This window comes from Rhinolophus sinicus, linkage group LG12 (genome assembly GCF_036562045.2).
Source record: "Rhinolophus sinicus isolate RSC01 linkage group LG12, ASM3656204v1, whole genome shotgun sequence".
In the NCBI taxonomy this organism is placed as follows: domain Eukaryota; kingdom Metazoa; phylum Chordata; class Mammalia; order Chiroptera; family Rhinolophidae; genus Rhinolophus; species Rhinolophus sinicus.
In genome coordinates this window covers 5,799,164-5,814,730 of record NC_133761.1, presented here as the reverse complement: position 1 = coordinate 5,814,730, position 15,567 = coordinate 5,799,164, and the positions used below count along the sequence as shown (strand labels likewise).

Genomic DNA, 15,567 nt, shown 5'->3' with positions numbered 1-15,567 from the left:
GCTAGACGTGAGAGCCATGGTGTCTTTCCTTTGTCACCCTATGTGCCTGGAGCCTGGTGTGGCATCCTGCACATGTCAGGGGCTTGGCACATCTGGCAAAGAGGGAGGGGCCCAGAGAGGCCCCAGAGGTGCCTGGGAAAATCTCCTCACACCAGTGGAGTAAGCAGCTCGTGGGAGGGAAGGGGACAAATGAACAGGTCGGCGGGTTGCAGCTGCAGTCTGGGCTGCCTCTGGTCACCTTTGTAAGCATCCCCGAATCGAATCCTTCTGCCTGAAGCTTTGCCTCAGTTTCTTCCTCCATACGCTTGGTACCGACCTCACAGGGCTGTGCAGAGAAGGACACGAGGCAGGGCAGGTGACGTGCTCTGAGTGGCGCCTGGCACACGTCGTGAGTGCTCCTGCCTGTTAGGTTTCATTACTAAAACCCCTCCCGTGGTTTCTATCTTCCCACACAGAGTGCCACCTAACACACTCACCCCCTTCCATCTCTGCCCCACACAGTACAAGTTTGCCAGAGCTCAGAGAAGCGCCAGGCCCCAAACTGCAAGATGTACGTACACGGCTCCCCTGGCATGGCACGTCTCAGGGGAAGCTCAGAAGGCATCACGGATTGAAAATGACCGAAGAAAAAGCAGGCAGAGACCTGGGAGTTGGTCTGGATGCTGCAGCCAGGGATGGGGCCCTGCAGGGGAAATCTGAAATGCACAGAGCCCTTTGCCGATGGCCCCAGGGACGTTACATGGCCTGTCGGAGCTTCAAGTCCCTCATCTGTAAAATGAGGAGAAAAACTGTCCCTACCTCCAGGTGGCCGCACAGAGCACTACTAATTCATCTATGAACCGAAGGGACAGCCACCATTTGTGGAGGGCTTTCCCTTTGTTAGTCGCCACCCTAAGCACAACAGGGGATCAAACTGCCTGAGCCCACAGCCTCACCGAGCGTGTGCTGAGTGCTATCTCCATCTTCCAGAGGCGGCAACAGAGGCCCACGCGAGTCCAGCGACCTGCCTAAGGAGCTGGCTTTCCAGCCAAGGCAGAGCCCAGCAAGCGGTGTCTGGTGGTGGTGTGGGGGTGGTGTTCCCTGCCCTGAGCCTGGTGTCTGAGCTGTAGGAGAGGGACGGTGACCATTGCCACCACACGGGGTTTGCGTGTGGCCCGGCTCGGGGCCGAGCATGAGCTCTCCTTTCCTTGTTTTGTTTTCTCCCTGGTCATCGCGCTCCAGCTCAGCTCCGCCCGCTGAGTCACCCAGGAAGTTGGCAGCTGTGCTCTTGCAGTCCAGCCCAGATCTGGACCCACTTGTTGGCTCCTTCTTCCCCGGGTCAGGGAGGATGGGCCATCGCAGCAGCTAAGCCAGTTCTTCCAGAAACATCACCCGGGAGAAATGCAGCGTCCGTGAGGGGGGGTCTAACAAGAGGACACAGCAGTTCATACACGTAACTCTCTGCGCCTCCAAGGAGGGAACGACAGTGATTTGGCAGTGGCAGATTGGTGACAACGGAAGGGCGAGGGAAGGCTCTGTGGGGGAGGTGGCCATGGAGACGGACCTTAGAGATGGGGGCTCTGACACTGATGGAGGAGAGCGGAGAGGATGGGGTACACCAGGCAGCTCCCCAAAGCACAGGATGGTGGCGGTGGTGATGGGGGCACCTGGCACAGTTAAGGAAAAGGGGGTGCCCTTCAGTGGGTGGAGGTGGGGGGGCCAGGTCATGGAAGTCTTTAGGAATGTGGACTTTGGGATGAAGGTGACAGGGACCCGCTGATAGTCTGTGAGCAGCATGTGGAGGCTGGACCACCGGGGGTGCGCAGGACGCCCCTGGAGTCTACACAGTAGCCTTGTCTCCATCTTGGTGTCTTGGGAAGCCCGGCTCCTTGGGGGCCTCAGTTTCCCCACTCCTTCCTGCACTGACTTGACCATTTGCCCAGGTGCCCCACACCCAAAAAGAGCTGGCCAGGCGAGGAGGGCCCTTCCTTGCGCGTGCAAATCCCCCTGGACTTACCCTAGTACCTCTCGTGTGCTCCTTTGTGGGGAGCTGGAAGAGAAAGCAAAGGTTCCCTGCAGCACGGCTGGAGGTTCGGAATGGGGGGTTTGGAGAAGCGCCCGCAAGAAACACGATTAGCCAGGATCAGGGCCATATGACAAAGGGCTGGATACATTTTCCTACTTGGAGCTGCACAAAAGGAATTTAAATCCACAAATCTCCTTATGTGTGTGGAGTGAGGGGTGCTCAACTCAGAGTCCTAAGACATCCACATGACATCCGAAGCGTGAAATGTGGTCAGAAATTTAGGGAGTCACATTGCATGCACATCCAGGCTGGCAGGTGTCCCCAGGGCGTGGGAAAAAAAGAGAAAGGTTTTCCTGATTTGGGTGGGACAGAAGTCATGACACTGGAAAGACATTCAGAACTAGGAACCGCATCCCACCCCCACCTCAGGGGTCTGTCCTTGGTTCTAAGGAGCTTATGAATGAGTGAGACGCTGGGGTCCGGGGGTCTGGAGCAGGAGTTTAGACAGTTGACATGAGGCTTAAAGAGATAACTTTCCTCCCAGGCCCCCTGACGTCCATGGGGAGATTTTAAACCTTCTGGATTCACAGAGGCATCCAGAAGGCTCCTGAAGGGTTTGGGAGACAATCTCTGGTGACACCCAGAGTGGGATTCAGACCTTAGGATAAACCCAGCCGCAACGGGGTGAGGAGCCCGGCCCCCGTGCGGTTCTAAAACAGATGGGAACCCCAGACAACAAACACGTATCTGGCATGAACCATCCCAGACACCAAGGGTTGGAGGGTTTCATGGCGTCTCCTGGGGTCGCTGGGGGTAAAACTGCCCTGGACCAGCCCCCCGGATCGCTAACTGGGGAAGAGGAAGGGCGGCTCAGCAGAAGGAGTCACCCATTCCACTCCGCAGCACTCTGGGCCAAGCCAATCCCCTTCCTGAGCCCTGGCCTCAGGAAAGACCGTGCCCAGTGGACATGGCACTGCTGTGAGGTCCACCGAGAAGACTGGGAGCCTGGGCGCCTGGAGCACATGGGCAGGTGTCACATCACGGGGCCAGGGAGCTCTCAGCAGCTGGGAGCAGGCAGCCCTGGAGAGGCGCGGGGCAGGAGACAGGAGAGCACAGGGCAGCCTGGGCAGCGGCTCAGCGAGCAGGGCAAGAGCGCAGAGGCCAGCAGAGACCTGGCACACCACGGGAGGCGTCTGTCCCCAGAGCATGGAGAACGGGGTGGGGGCTGGAGCCAGAGAGAGCGTTAGCTACGAGCACTGATATCTCCCCACTTGCACCCACCGCTGCTGAGTCCTGGAGAAACCCATGCAAATGCGTGTCGGCAAAGGAGGTTTGGGGACCCATCCCTAATGTCCATGGTGTGCCAGGCATCGAGCTGGGCACCTCCCCCAGGTGCTCATTGCAGCCTCACAACAGCAGTGCCAGGGGTGCTGCTTCCTCTTGAATATGAGGCTGAGGGCCCTTTTTCAAGGGCCACGGAGAGTGAGGGACCCGAGATTCAACCCAGAGTCCAAGCCTGCACGGCACTGGCTGTGCCTGCAGTGATGCCCCCCCCCCCCATGGTGTCTGTATTTTACACCAGGCAGGAATGGGAACACCCAGAAGGTTCTCTCCCTCGCTGAGGCTTCACGGCTCCCAGCCGCGCTTCCCGCCTGTGTCATTAGCTGTTACCGAGACGCCTCATCATCCAGCACTTACTGGCCAGAGGGGACTCAGCCACGTTAAAGGACCCACTCTTCAGGGTCATTCAGCTGGTCAGCAGTGGATGGAGGCAGAGAACTCAGGTCCAGATGTACAATGGGAAGAGGACGATGGGAGCTGCAACTCCAAAGCCTAATTAACTGTGTGACCTTGGACAAGTCACCTGACCACACCAAACCACACCCTGCCCTTCTGTGCAAAATAGAAACATAGACATGTGCCCTAGGAGTGCTGAGAGGATGGGATATGAGTGAAGAGCTTTGGCCGCAGCGGGGCGCCCATAGCCTATCTGCTCCCATCTCTACATAATCCCATCGAGAATGGACATTTCGGGTGCTCTAAGAGCTGGTCTGAGAGCTTTATTCCTATTAACTCACTGAATACTAATACGCCCATTTTACAGAGGAGCAAATGGAGGCCCAGGGAGGTTAAGCCACTTGGGCCAGGGTCGTGTTGCATAAGAGTGAAGCTAAAGGTGGTCTGAGCAGCGCAGCCGCAGAGCCCTGTCTCTTCACGCTCAGTAGCTACTTCTCAGTGTCAGTCTGAGCTGGTCTCACAGCCGCGGCCCTGGATGGAGCCCATCACCTCCCCTACAGGTGCGTCCACACAGGCGAGGGGACTCAGCCCTAGTCCCACCTCCACCCCCTCTCCGCAAAGCAGTCACAACTGCTACTCTCCCTCTAGCCAATGAAGGAGGCAAGTCGGGCAGGAGGGAGGGAAAGAGTCAGTGACGCTGACCCCCCGGCCCCAGGATGGTGCACAACCCCAGGACAGTGCATTCCCTCAGTCTCCTGGCCAGGAATGCCCCAGGCAGAGAGCTGTTCTGCCTCAGCTCCTAAGGGCTGGGGGTGGGAGACTGCACACCTTGTCCCCAGCTGCCATCAAAAGGCCTCCCACTTGGAGAACACAGCACTTTCCAAACCTCTTGTTCTGCCCATTTTGCTTCAAACCACACAGGCGCCCTTTTATGTCCTGCTAAAATGCAGTGGTGAGAGGCAGGCTTTGAAAAGGCTGGCTGCTCCCCTGGGGTCTCAGAGAGACCAAGGCTGGACCCGGTGGCAAGTGCAGGCATGTTCCAGGCAGGGCAGGGCAGGGCAAACACCGCATTAGGCAGGGCTCTCCCTCTGAGGGTTCCAGCCCTTATGTTTCGCCAGCTGGGTGACCTCTGGAAGCCTTCCTCACCTGTAAACGGGGCACTGCAAATCGTCATCTACGAGTGCCCTGGGCTGATGCAGAGACCACAGGAGTCTGTGAGGGACACGGAGGTTCTCTCCAGGTGAACAGGGTGGGGTAGGAGTAGGGGCCAGGATCTGAAGAGGGGCCGCCCAGGGTTTTCTTTCCTCCATACTTACGCCCTCTGGGGTCCTGACCCTGTGGCCTTCTCCTTCCCTCTCCAATGAATGGCCAACACCACCCTGTATCAGGAAGATACTGGCGGCTGAATTTTGCTGGCAGGTATCTGTGTGTGTCTTGTGCACTTAGAACTACACACCAAACATTTTGATTCTCAGCAAAGAAAAGGAATAATCCAAGACCCAGAAGCCTGAATGGTTAGGATGAGTTTGCTTCCTCTTACTAAGGCAGGCAAAGCATGTGGTCTTCAGACCCAGCTTATAGTCACTTAGCCCCCACAGTGTGCCCAGATGCTAATGTTCTCCCTCTTTTGCAGGTAGATAGGCAGGCTTAGAGGGCAAGCGCCTCCTTATTAGCCAGGACCTGGGGTTGCTCCCCAGAACCTTCACTCCCTTTCATTTCCTGACCTTAGCCTCTGAAAGTATCGACTCAGCTATCATCTCCCCTAGAATCTAAAGCGTTCACTCTGAGCTGGGACTCCAGGCGTGAAAGGAGTGGCATCTTTTCGACAGTGCCTTAGATCCAGGAGAAACTAAGTCTAGCCTCTTGGGGACAGGAGGACAAAATCACATCCTGACCTTAACACCCTTTCATGCCCTCTCTACGCTGTTCTCTGCTCACGCCTCTCACCGGCTCAAGCTTCCAGTGGATTCTCTCCACGCCTAGAATGAAATGCAAAGTTCTTATCACGGTCTGCAAGAGCCCACCATACCTGGCCCTTGCCTGTGGTCTGACTCCACTTTCTACACCTTTTCTTTTGTACTCTGCTCAGGCCACACCAACCTCAAGCGTGACAACCACAGGACCTTTGCACAGGCGATTAGCTTTGCCCAGAGTGCTTTTCCCACAGAACGCTTAATTACTGTTTACTTAGCTCAGGATACAGGGTCAAATGCCCACCCTTTGGAGAGACTTTCCCTGAATCTTTTTTATCCCCGAATTACAATGTTTATCACCCTTTGCTTTTCCCCTGTCTTTGTTTTCTGACACTATGTACTTTCGTATAGCTGAAAATATTCTCCATGCAACTAGGTTCCTGGAGCTCAGAGACTTTCTTTCATTCCCCACTGTGTTCCTAGAACAGTGATCGTACATAATCTTTAATAATCACCTGAAAGGTAGGTATTATCCCCATTTTACAGATGAGGAAACAAAGGCCAAAGAAGTCCAGAGATTACCATCTCCCTAATCTCACAGTCAGTAGGTGTTAGACCCAGGATTCAAATCCAGTCTTCTTCAACGCCAACTTAGCGTCAGGAGACGCAGTTCCGCAGGCCTCACATTCATGTGTGTTTTCTGTGTAGGCTAAGAATGAAAGACCCTGGCTGCTTTTTATGTGGTTCAGTTTTCAGGGTTGTGTTTGCAGCACGCAATCATGAAACATGAGGGGGCAGCTTGCTTCCTGTGTGCTACACACAGGGGATTCCCCACACTCAGTGTTCTGGTCTGTACTGCAACCCATCACATGTGCCGCCATCTGTCAGGGCCCTCTGGCTGGTCCCTGTGGATGTAAGGTCAAGGGGAGCTGACACAAACTCGAAGCTCATGCTGCTAGCTGTGCCCTGAGTGACAAAGCCCCTGGTCTCTGACTCAGGAGTCTCCTGTCTTCTGCTGGCATTAATGAAACACTAATAGGCGAACTTATTAGCTTGTAAGTGAAACCAAATCAAATCCCAGACTTAACACCTATGCTGTTCTACGTTCCACACAGTATTTTACTATCAGTAAAATGCCCTTGTTGATGGAGCAACTTTCTCCTCCCATCTGGTGACCGTCATATCTCGAGCACCACCTTCTCTAGGAACACTTCCCCGAGTCCCTCTCCATCCCTTTTCCCATGACAAGCACAGGACCTCGATACAAGCTATTTGTTTTGCCCAGAATGTTCTTCCCATTCTGAATGGGAATTCATATGAGCCTCAGATGTGTTATATGGAACGGACTGGAAGAAAATTTGATTTGACTAAAGGAGAGAGAGATACTAGTCTTAGTAACCATAGAACCTATTAAGTCAATGCATTTGGGAAAACACATAACATAGAGATGTGAGAGTTTCTGAATGTTTGCATTTTTTATGCCCTTGAGAGCGAGCTTAGCCTGAACTCTCTGGAATTCAACCAAATGGAGAATGTGGTCAGGTTGAGGCTGAACTGCCATTGAGGGTACAGACTACACTTTATTTAGTTTTGTTATCTCTGGTAATGTACGCTTGAACTTGGCCCCTCATGGGCACTGTTTAATGGGCAGTTGGACAGATGGATAACCCACTGATGCTGATGGATGATCGGCTGGCTGGTCGACCACCAGGCAGCCTGTTCCTTGGGGAGGAGACAGGCAGGGCCGGGCTCTGAGTCTCAGAGCACAGAGGCTCTTTGAGTGTTCCTTATGGGAAACTTTCAAGGAGCTCACAGGCCAGTAACCAGGCAGAACTGCTTTCTGATTATTATTTTTCCAGCTGAATAAGATCCAGTTAGTGGAAGACTTAAGGCTCTGGGCCCCGAGGAAAGAAAAGACATTCCTCTGCTCACAGACAGGAGCGTCTGTCTGGCTGTGTCGCCACAGGTCCCAGACCAGGGAGAGGTCTTACCTGAACGCCCAAGGCAGGACCACCAAGGCCGTGCCCCCTTCTGCTGAGGGCCAGTTCTATAAAGTCAAAGGGAAGCTGTCAGGATGCCTGTCCCCAGGCCTGGCTGCTGCCTGCCTTGGAGGCAAAGGCTTGTGGCATTTCAGGATACCAGAGGAGCATAGGGAGGATCACACTTTTCTGCTTCCTTCACCAGGTAAGGAAACCAAGACTCAGGGAGGGGATGTGACTTGCCCAAGGTGGTAAACGAGACTTTGATGGTACCGAGACTAAAACCTGGGGACCCTGACTCCCCAAACATGTCCCGTACAGCACACCCAGCCTGTGAGCTGCTGTAGCAGGAGTCAGACACAGATGGCAGGATGGGCCTGCCCAAGGCCACAGATTGCTAAGGGCCATGCATGCACAGAGGTCTGCCTGCCTCTGCCCCTGCCCCTGCCCACACCCCAGGCTCTGCTTGCGGGAGCCCCGTCTCCTGTGGTCAGCTCGAGGTCCATAGTGAGCCCCAATACCATTGCTTGCTCAGTTTCTGTGGTTTTGGGATCCAGGTTCTCGGCCTTGCTGAGCAAGATGGGCCTGTAATAGTGGATTACAGTGCACTAGAAACTCACAGTCCTGGTTCAAACATGTTTTGACAAAAAAATACTAAGCAAGAATCGGAAATCATTTCTAGTGTCACCCAAGAGTGAACTGTACAAAGACGATGGAATGAGACAAGTAGTTTCCTATGAAAGACACACCTTCTTTCTGCCCCATTCAATTCTGTGTGATTTTTCTTGCAACACAGCTACTAATCCCTGCCATACCCCTGCAGACACTTGCAAGCGACAGATAGAAAGGACAATAGAGAGCAGTAGCTGTGTTTGGTGGGAAAGTGGGGAGGCAAACACACCGAGAATCAGAATCAAAGAGGGTGATGGTACAATAAACACATTCCCTGCCCCAGGGCCTTGGCACATGCTGTTCCCACCACCTAGCATGCCCTTCCCCTAGAATCCACATGGCCCCTTGCTCCCTTGCTGCAGTCATGGTTCTGCTCAAATATCCCTTTTAGAGAAGTCTTCCTAAGACATTACCATTGTCACTATCCCCTCGCTGGACTGCCTTTTCCCTCACAGCCTTCATCACAAAATGACACTCTGTTGTGTATTGAATTCCTTGTTAGTTTGTCTGTCTCGCCTCCACCAGGAGGGCAGGGACTTTTCTGTATCACTTACTGCTTTGTCCCCTCCCCCCCTTACTGAGAACAGTGGAAGGCCCTCAACAAATATATATAGACTGAGGGCACAGTGAAAAGTGCTCCAAACTCAGGGAGCAGAGGTCATTCCAGTTTGTGCATAGTGAAAGGTGGGGGTCGCGGTCATTTCTGGGCCTTTGTGTCCCCCCACAGATAATTGGATGATTGCAATGACAATGTCAAATCAGCCTTGCAGGGGAACGGCCTGGCACAGTGTCCAGCTCAGTGCAGGGACGCTCTGATCTTTGCACGTTGTGTTTGGAGGTTTCCTCTCCTAGCTGAGCTCTGCTTGTCCCCCACTGAGCAGACTGGCTCTTCTCATGGAGGGGAGGGCAGAGTTCGGCCTACACACTTCCTTTAACTTTTGCAAAAACAACAAAACCAAAACTACTATGAAACCACACTGTGCATCTGTACAGCCGTCCAGAGCTATGGCAAACAAGTGTGAGTCCTGCCTGCTGGCTCCTCTGTGCCTGGGCAGGATGTGGGGTACACGGCATGTTGAGGCACCTGGCCCTGCTGTGGGGCCCATGTGTCTGGTTCCCAGATAACCTGGAGACTTCCTTGGAAATGACCTTTGCCAGCCATGGTGGCTCGTTCCCGAACCCAGGTATGTGTGACCAGGGCACCCATGGAGGACAGGGTTGTTTTTATCAAGTACCACCCACGCCTGCCTCCGTTCTCTGCTTCATGGTTCTGCCTTATCAACTGAAGAATCAGCGAGCATCGCCAAAGTCTCATTGCTACCCCAGCAAGGAAACAACAGCCAAGGGTCAGCCTTAGCTGTATTTGGTCCATCGCCCACTGTACAGACAGGCAACCTGAGGCCCAGGGAAGGGGCTTGGCTAAGACCACACAGCGTGACAGAGCAGAGCCAGACCTAGAACCAGATTTCTGGACTTCTGGACAAGGACATTTGCCATTAGATAGTGGTTTTCAAATTTTCTTTAAACTGTTATCTTACGCCCAGGCAGAAACCAGAGACTGAAACAGCTTTTCCGGTTCAGGTGGGGGTGGGGACCCCTAGCCCAGCTTCTGGGCCTTCTCACCACCCCCAAGGTGATTTGCAAACCAAAGTTCTTCGCAGACCACACCCTCTGTCCATGCTGGTGACCCCAGAATGTCACATCCGCTTCCAACCCCCATCCCACGAGGTTTCTGGAGATTTCAGAGACCAAATCAGGCAGTTAATCTGTGGTCACGTTACTAAGTGGGGCTAATTCATTCTCAACATTTTCTCAGAAACGGGTTCTAAGAAATCTTCTCACAACAAGAGAGTGGGTTTCAAAGATAGGGAAGAGGCCTCTGGTGACAGGAGGTTGAGGACATGAGAGACAGCAGTACCAAGATAAAACGGACATACTCAGAGCCACGTGGGGGGCAGGACAAAGGCTGGTAGGGACAGACAGTCAGCTCCTGATGGGCACCTAACTGGACGTGAGCTGAGGGCCCCAGGGGCCCCACTGCCACCGTCTGCCTTGCCTGCTGCCTTTCTATCATGGAGTCAGGGTCCTACTTTCTGAATCACAAAGGAAAAATCACCCATCTTCGGGGTGTGCCCTCATTATAATGGGGAGCAGAATGCAGTTCTCCTGCTGTCTGTGTTGGGGACTTGTTGTTGTATACGAATGTGGCAAACAAGGAAACACTCAGGTAACCAGAACTTTCTAGTGATTCGCTGAACATGTTGTTCCCTGAACACACTGCCCCACGACACGGGGTTAGAAAGGATTGCCTTCTAACCATCCCACGGGTATGGACAGCCCACTGTGTCCTGGGTCCTGTCGGAAGCACAGGAATGGAACAAACCACACGTCTCCCCCACGTGGGTGGAAGAGGGACAATCATTTCAACACAGGGGAAGGCAGAGAAAGCAAGACCATTAAGAGCACAGGTTCTGGAGCCAAAGAGAGCTGGATTCAAATCCCAGCTCTGCCACTTACCAGCTGTGTGACCTCAGGGGAGTTCTTAACGTCTCTGAGTCTCAGTTTCTTCATCTGAAACACAGAAAAATAAACAAATGGTCAGACTTACCACAGGGAGAGTATCTGAAACATGCTCAGCTCAGGCACAGAAAGTAAATGAATATTAAGGGCTAGTGTGAAGTGACAGAACCCTAACAAGCCATTCACCAGTGAGGAGAGGACAGAGGTTACCTGCACAGGGCTGGGTGGCAGTCAGGGGACCTGAGTATCAGCCTTCTAGTTGCAAACTGTTGATGAAAGCTGTGTACTGTGTGATCTCTAGGACCGTTTCCTGTTCTAGATGGAAGATCAGAGGGTATGCTCTAACTCTGAGATCTCTGCTGCACCAGGTATCGGGTTAGGTCGCTTCACACACACTGTGGAACCCGCAGCAGTCCCCGAAGTAGCCCCAGCTTCCTGTCTGACAGAGGGAGCTGAGGTTCCAACGGCAGAGCTTCGCAGGGACCCAGGGCTGGTGAGGGGGCAGAGGGGCTGGAAGGCTGTCTGTCAGGTTCAAGCCGTTCTCCCCCCACCCCACGCCAGAGACCTATGCAGGTGGCAAGTCCCAGATCACATGGGGTGGGGTTGGGCCTGACTCTGGAATATTCTAATTGGCAGAAAACAGACAGCTGGGCATTTTATAAAGGGAGAGAGTAGTTGAATCTGAGAATTAGGGAGGTGTTATTGTTTTAGTTTTTTTTCCTAAAAGCTGAGTGGGGGCCCACCCTAAACAACAATGACAAAAGATAATAATACCCTTGGTTTTAACAATAATCCTGTGGGCTTGCAGCAGCTTCAGCCACATGCTGTCTTGGCTCTTGTCACCTGTAAGGTGTGCAAAATGCCTTCCCCCCTGGGGATGGGGACAAAAATAACTTTCTGAATGGTCAAGACAGCCTGGGCCTCTTTCTGTCCCTCTCACCTGAGTGCGCTCACGCAGCAGCTGAGCTCGCTGACCTCTGCACATCAATAATGCATGACGCGGAGGCCCGTGGACGTTAATATTACATAGTGGCCGCCCCGGCCAGCAGGAGGGAGGCGGTGCCCAGGATGGGCTTGGCCTGCCTCAGACTTTCCACAGGAACACGAAAAGAGGGATTTTGGAAAATCATGATAGAATTTAATTACAAGTAATTACTTTCTAAAACAAACAACGTGTGTTATTTGCTCACTTTCTGCCATCATGGAAGCTTTGGTGGTAACAGTCCGGCATAGCTAACAGCAGGCAAGCCTCAAGGCCACATATGCAGTGGCTGGGGAATCAACAGCCTGTCGCTCATGGCTAAGCATCCTTCACTGAGGCACTTACCCTCCTGTGGCAAGAAGGGGCGGGGACTGGTAACCAAGAGCTGCTGGACTCTCCTTAGGGAGCAGGTGACTTACTCCCAGGCACCCTGGAAGTCAATTCACCTGGAAAGGCTGGTTTCAGGTTTTCCTTTCCTCAGCTGGGGTCAGGCTACCTGGAAGGCGCCGGGTCTCTGTAGAGGGGAGGCTGTGGGCATGCAGCCCGAATGGCTTTTCTAGGCTGGGCCACCGCCCCTCAGCCACTACGGCTGTTGGCTGCCAGCCGCTCCCAGCTGCTCCTCGCTCCAGAGGGTTGCCTCAGCTATACAGGCAATGCCTCACCTGGGAGGTGACCACCTCCTGGCACCCCACCACCCTGGGTAGCCCCCAGGTAATGAATGACACCTGGATTACACGAGGCCCCCGACACATGTTGCTTGTGGTGGGTGCACTTTGTGCCCCAGGGTCCCCGTGGGGTCAGGCTGAAGGTCGACTCCAGCTGGGGGCATGTCCTTGCTCAGCCTCTGTCCTCCCCCTGCCCTCCTCAACCCCCTTCTCCTGGAGCACCTCCTCGGTACTCCATCCATACCTGAATCGCTGCCTCAGGTTCTGCTGGGAGGGAACTGAGACGCCTGCATGAGGCTGTTCTGAGCTGGGACCCCGCAGGACGGGAAAGCCTCGGGAGTGAGTGCTCTCAAGCTCAGAGAACTTTTTCTAGAGCAGGGAGGCTCTTCAACCACCCGGTCCAAACTCTCGGTTTTAGAACGAGCAACAGAAGCCGTCGGTTATTTAGCAAAGACTCACTGGGGCCCAGAATGTGCCCAGCTTGGATGCTGGTGATACAACAGTGAATAAGGCAAAGCCCCCTCTTCTAGAAACTCACCCATCAAATCAAACAGAGCGGTGAACACTTCTGCAGAAAATGCAAGGAGGTGGCATGACAATGGATGACCAGGAAGGTGGCACAGGGCGGGATTGCAGCTGAGCTTCTGTGTGAGACAGCCATGCAAAGACAGGGGTGAGGGGAGCAGAGTTCAGGCAGCAGGGCAGTCAGTGCGAGATCACAGGCAGACCTGAGCTTGTATACGGCAGGCCAGTGCAGTGCGAGCGTGCTGAGCGAAGGGGATCATTTTACAGGATGAGGTCAGAGAGGGAAGCACAGCCGGATCGTGTCACCCCAGGAGGACAGTGTCTTGTCACCCAACCATTCAGCCAAGGTGAGAGGCTCCTCACAACTTCCCTTTCTAGTCACGTCCTCTGGGCCGTGCCCTTGGGGAACTAGGCTGCACTCCAGTTCCCACTGGAGCTCCCCGGCCAAGACCTTCTACCACATTGGATGTTTCAGTATCAGAGGTTAAGCCTCGGGTATAAACCAATCAGTGGCCTTTTGAACACCAGCTCCACTCCCCAAAATGTTTTTTGGGCTTTCACAGGAAGACGCCTAGCAGACCCGGGCCAGTGAAGATTTCTTCGCCCTTCATAGCATCTCCTGTGAAATGAAGCTCGGGCTGCGGGAGGCATGGGGAGTACCTGCCTGAGGTGAGCTGAGGTAGGGTGTGGGCTTTCAGAGGATGCTCCCTGCTATCCATAGGCAGCTGCAGGTTCTGCTGCTCCCTCGCTGGGCAACTTGAAACCAGTGCTGAAAGCATTTGGAGCCTGTCTGCTCCTCTGGAAAATGGGAACACTAGTGTCTGTCAAAGGGGGGACGGAAGGCAGCTCGCAAACTCGGCACGGGAGCAGGTGTCTGTTCTTCTCATCACGGACAGTGGCATGTGCCTGGGCTCAGTTGTCCTCTGCTCAGGGGCAGCCACCATAGCTGGGGGCAGCGTGGGGACGCAGGACAGACTCCATCAGAGGAAGGACAGGATGCAGTCGGAGTCTAAGGAGACCATTCTCCAGTTCTTTCTTCCTAAGTGCTCACACTGTGTGACTCACACAAATAACCGGTGACCTTTTTAAATAGGATTTTAAGTGATGAACAGATGTGCTCGTAGCCACAGAGGATAGAAGGGGAAGAAAGGAAAACCTTGTCACTTTCCCTCTTCAAATCTCCAGCATCGTTATCCAGCACCTGAATTAAATCCCTTTGATAGACTTGCACATTTTGGCAGTAAATACTCATCTCTAGGGTTTTAAAAGATCGACAAACACATTTGGAAAATTCTCATCAAGCCAAAGCTTACTAAAGATGGAAAAGCAAGGTTAGCTGGGCTTGGGGCTTTCATTAACAGTGTGTGGGGAGGTGGATGTGTGTGAAATGTGCATTCCTTGTAAAAGGAGCCAGATTAATATAATGGACTGGTTCTGACACATTTAATAACACAGAAGGGCAACTGCCCTCACTGAACACCTACTATGTGCCGGGCAGTCTACATTCAATAGCTAACGTTTGCTTGCAATTTATATGTGCAGTGTTTCAAACACTTTTGTGGGTTAAGCCATGCAATCTTCCAAACAACCTAATATTAGGGGCCCCATTGTTACCCCATATTCAGGTGAGCACAGAGAGGTTAAGTCACTTATCCAAGGTCACACAGTGAGTAGATGGTAGAGTCAGTACCTGAATCCAGGTTGTAACCATTCAGAGCTGCAAATGTTAGCTCAGCAAACCCACAAATGGCTCTTCCTGGGCAGCAGTAGCCCTTGGCAGCTTCCTGCCCACTAGTGTGTGTACCATTTTCTGCAGATGGACAGCCAGTCAGAATTGGCCCTGTGCCAATCTCTAGGTCAGGCTTTTACTGAAGCCATTCCAGGGTCTTTTTTGGCAGCACAGTGGGTGGACAGTCACATGGCAGAGGGCCCAAAAGCCCTGGCCCAACTCCGGACTCTGCCATTACAAGCTGTGTGACTTTGAGTAAGTCCCTTTCCTTCTCTGGGCTTCAGTTCCTGCCTTGGAAGAAGGTGGTGGTGAGGAACCCATCAGGGTGGTGGACAACACCACGTTCAGACTAAGCCACAAAGGACCATCCTCACATCCCTTAGGGTCACTACCTCCCTGGGTATTTTTGGCAGCTTCCCCAAATTTCAAACCTGTTTCCCAACCTGTCCAAGGTTGTGATAAATCAGAGGATATAAAAACTGTTGCCTCATGGGCATGTTTGTCTGCATCATACAATAATTGACAAAACTTTGAATTAGTTGCAACTTTTAAAAATCAGAAAACTTCACAAAAAAGTCTGGACTCTGGCTTCCTTTAATAAAGGAAGGGAAGGTCCAGGAACCCTGGGCTCACATTCCCCATAGCGACAATCTCCTGGGGCTGAGCAGCAGTTATCTCCTTTGGTCAGAACCTGGTCAGTTTTTCAGTTTGCCGCAGGCTGCACCACTCCCTATGGCCTTATCCAGATCTGCTTACCTATCGTTATTACCCACATGGCCCCTGTAGACATAGGAGACTGTGCCCCATGGACTGGACGTCTAAAGGTGTCATGACTTTCCT

General features: G+C 53.1%; 1 protein-coding gene across 4 annotated transcripts in view; it reads right to left on the bottom strand.

The window, feature by feature from the left end:
* ST3GAL1 (ST3 beta-galactoside alpha-2,3-sialyltransferase 1) overlaps nt 1-15,567 on the bottom strand; it is a 67,391-nt gene that overhangs the window by 17,496 nt on the left and 34,328 nt on the right. For 2 of the 4 annotated variants that reach the window (XM_019724187.2, XM_019724148.2), the window contains exon 3: nt 10,824-10,877. The gene's annotated coding sequence lies outside the window, so the exon portion shown is untranslated. Of the gene's footprint in view, nt 1-1,996; nt 2,025-10,823; nt 10,878-11,036; nt 11,129-15,567 lie in introns of those variants that run through there. The other 2 variants (XM_074316905.1, XM_074316906.1) reach the window with 2 other exon arrangements.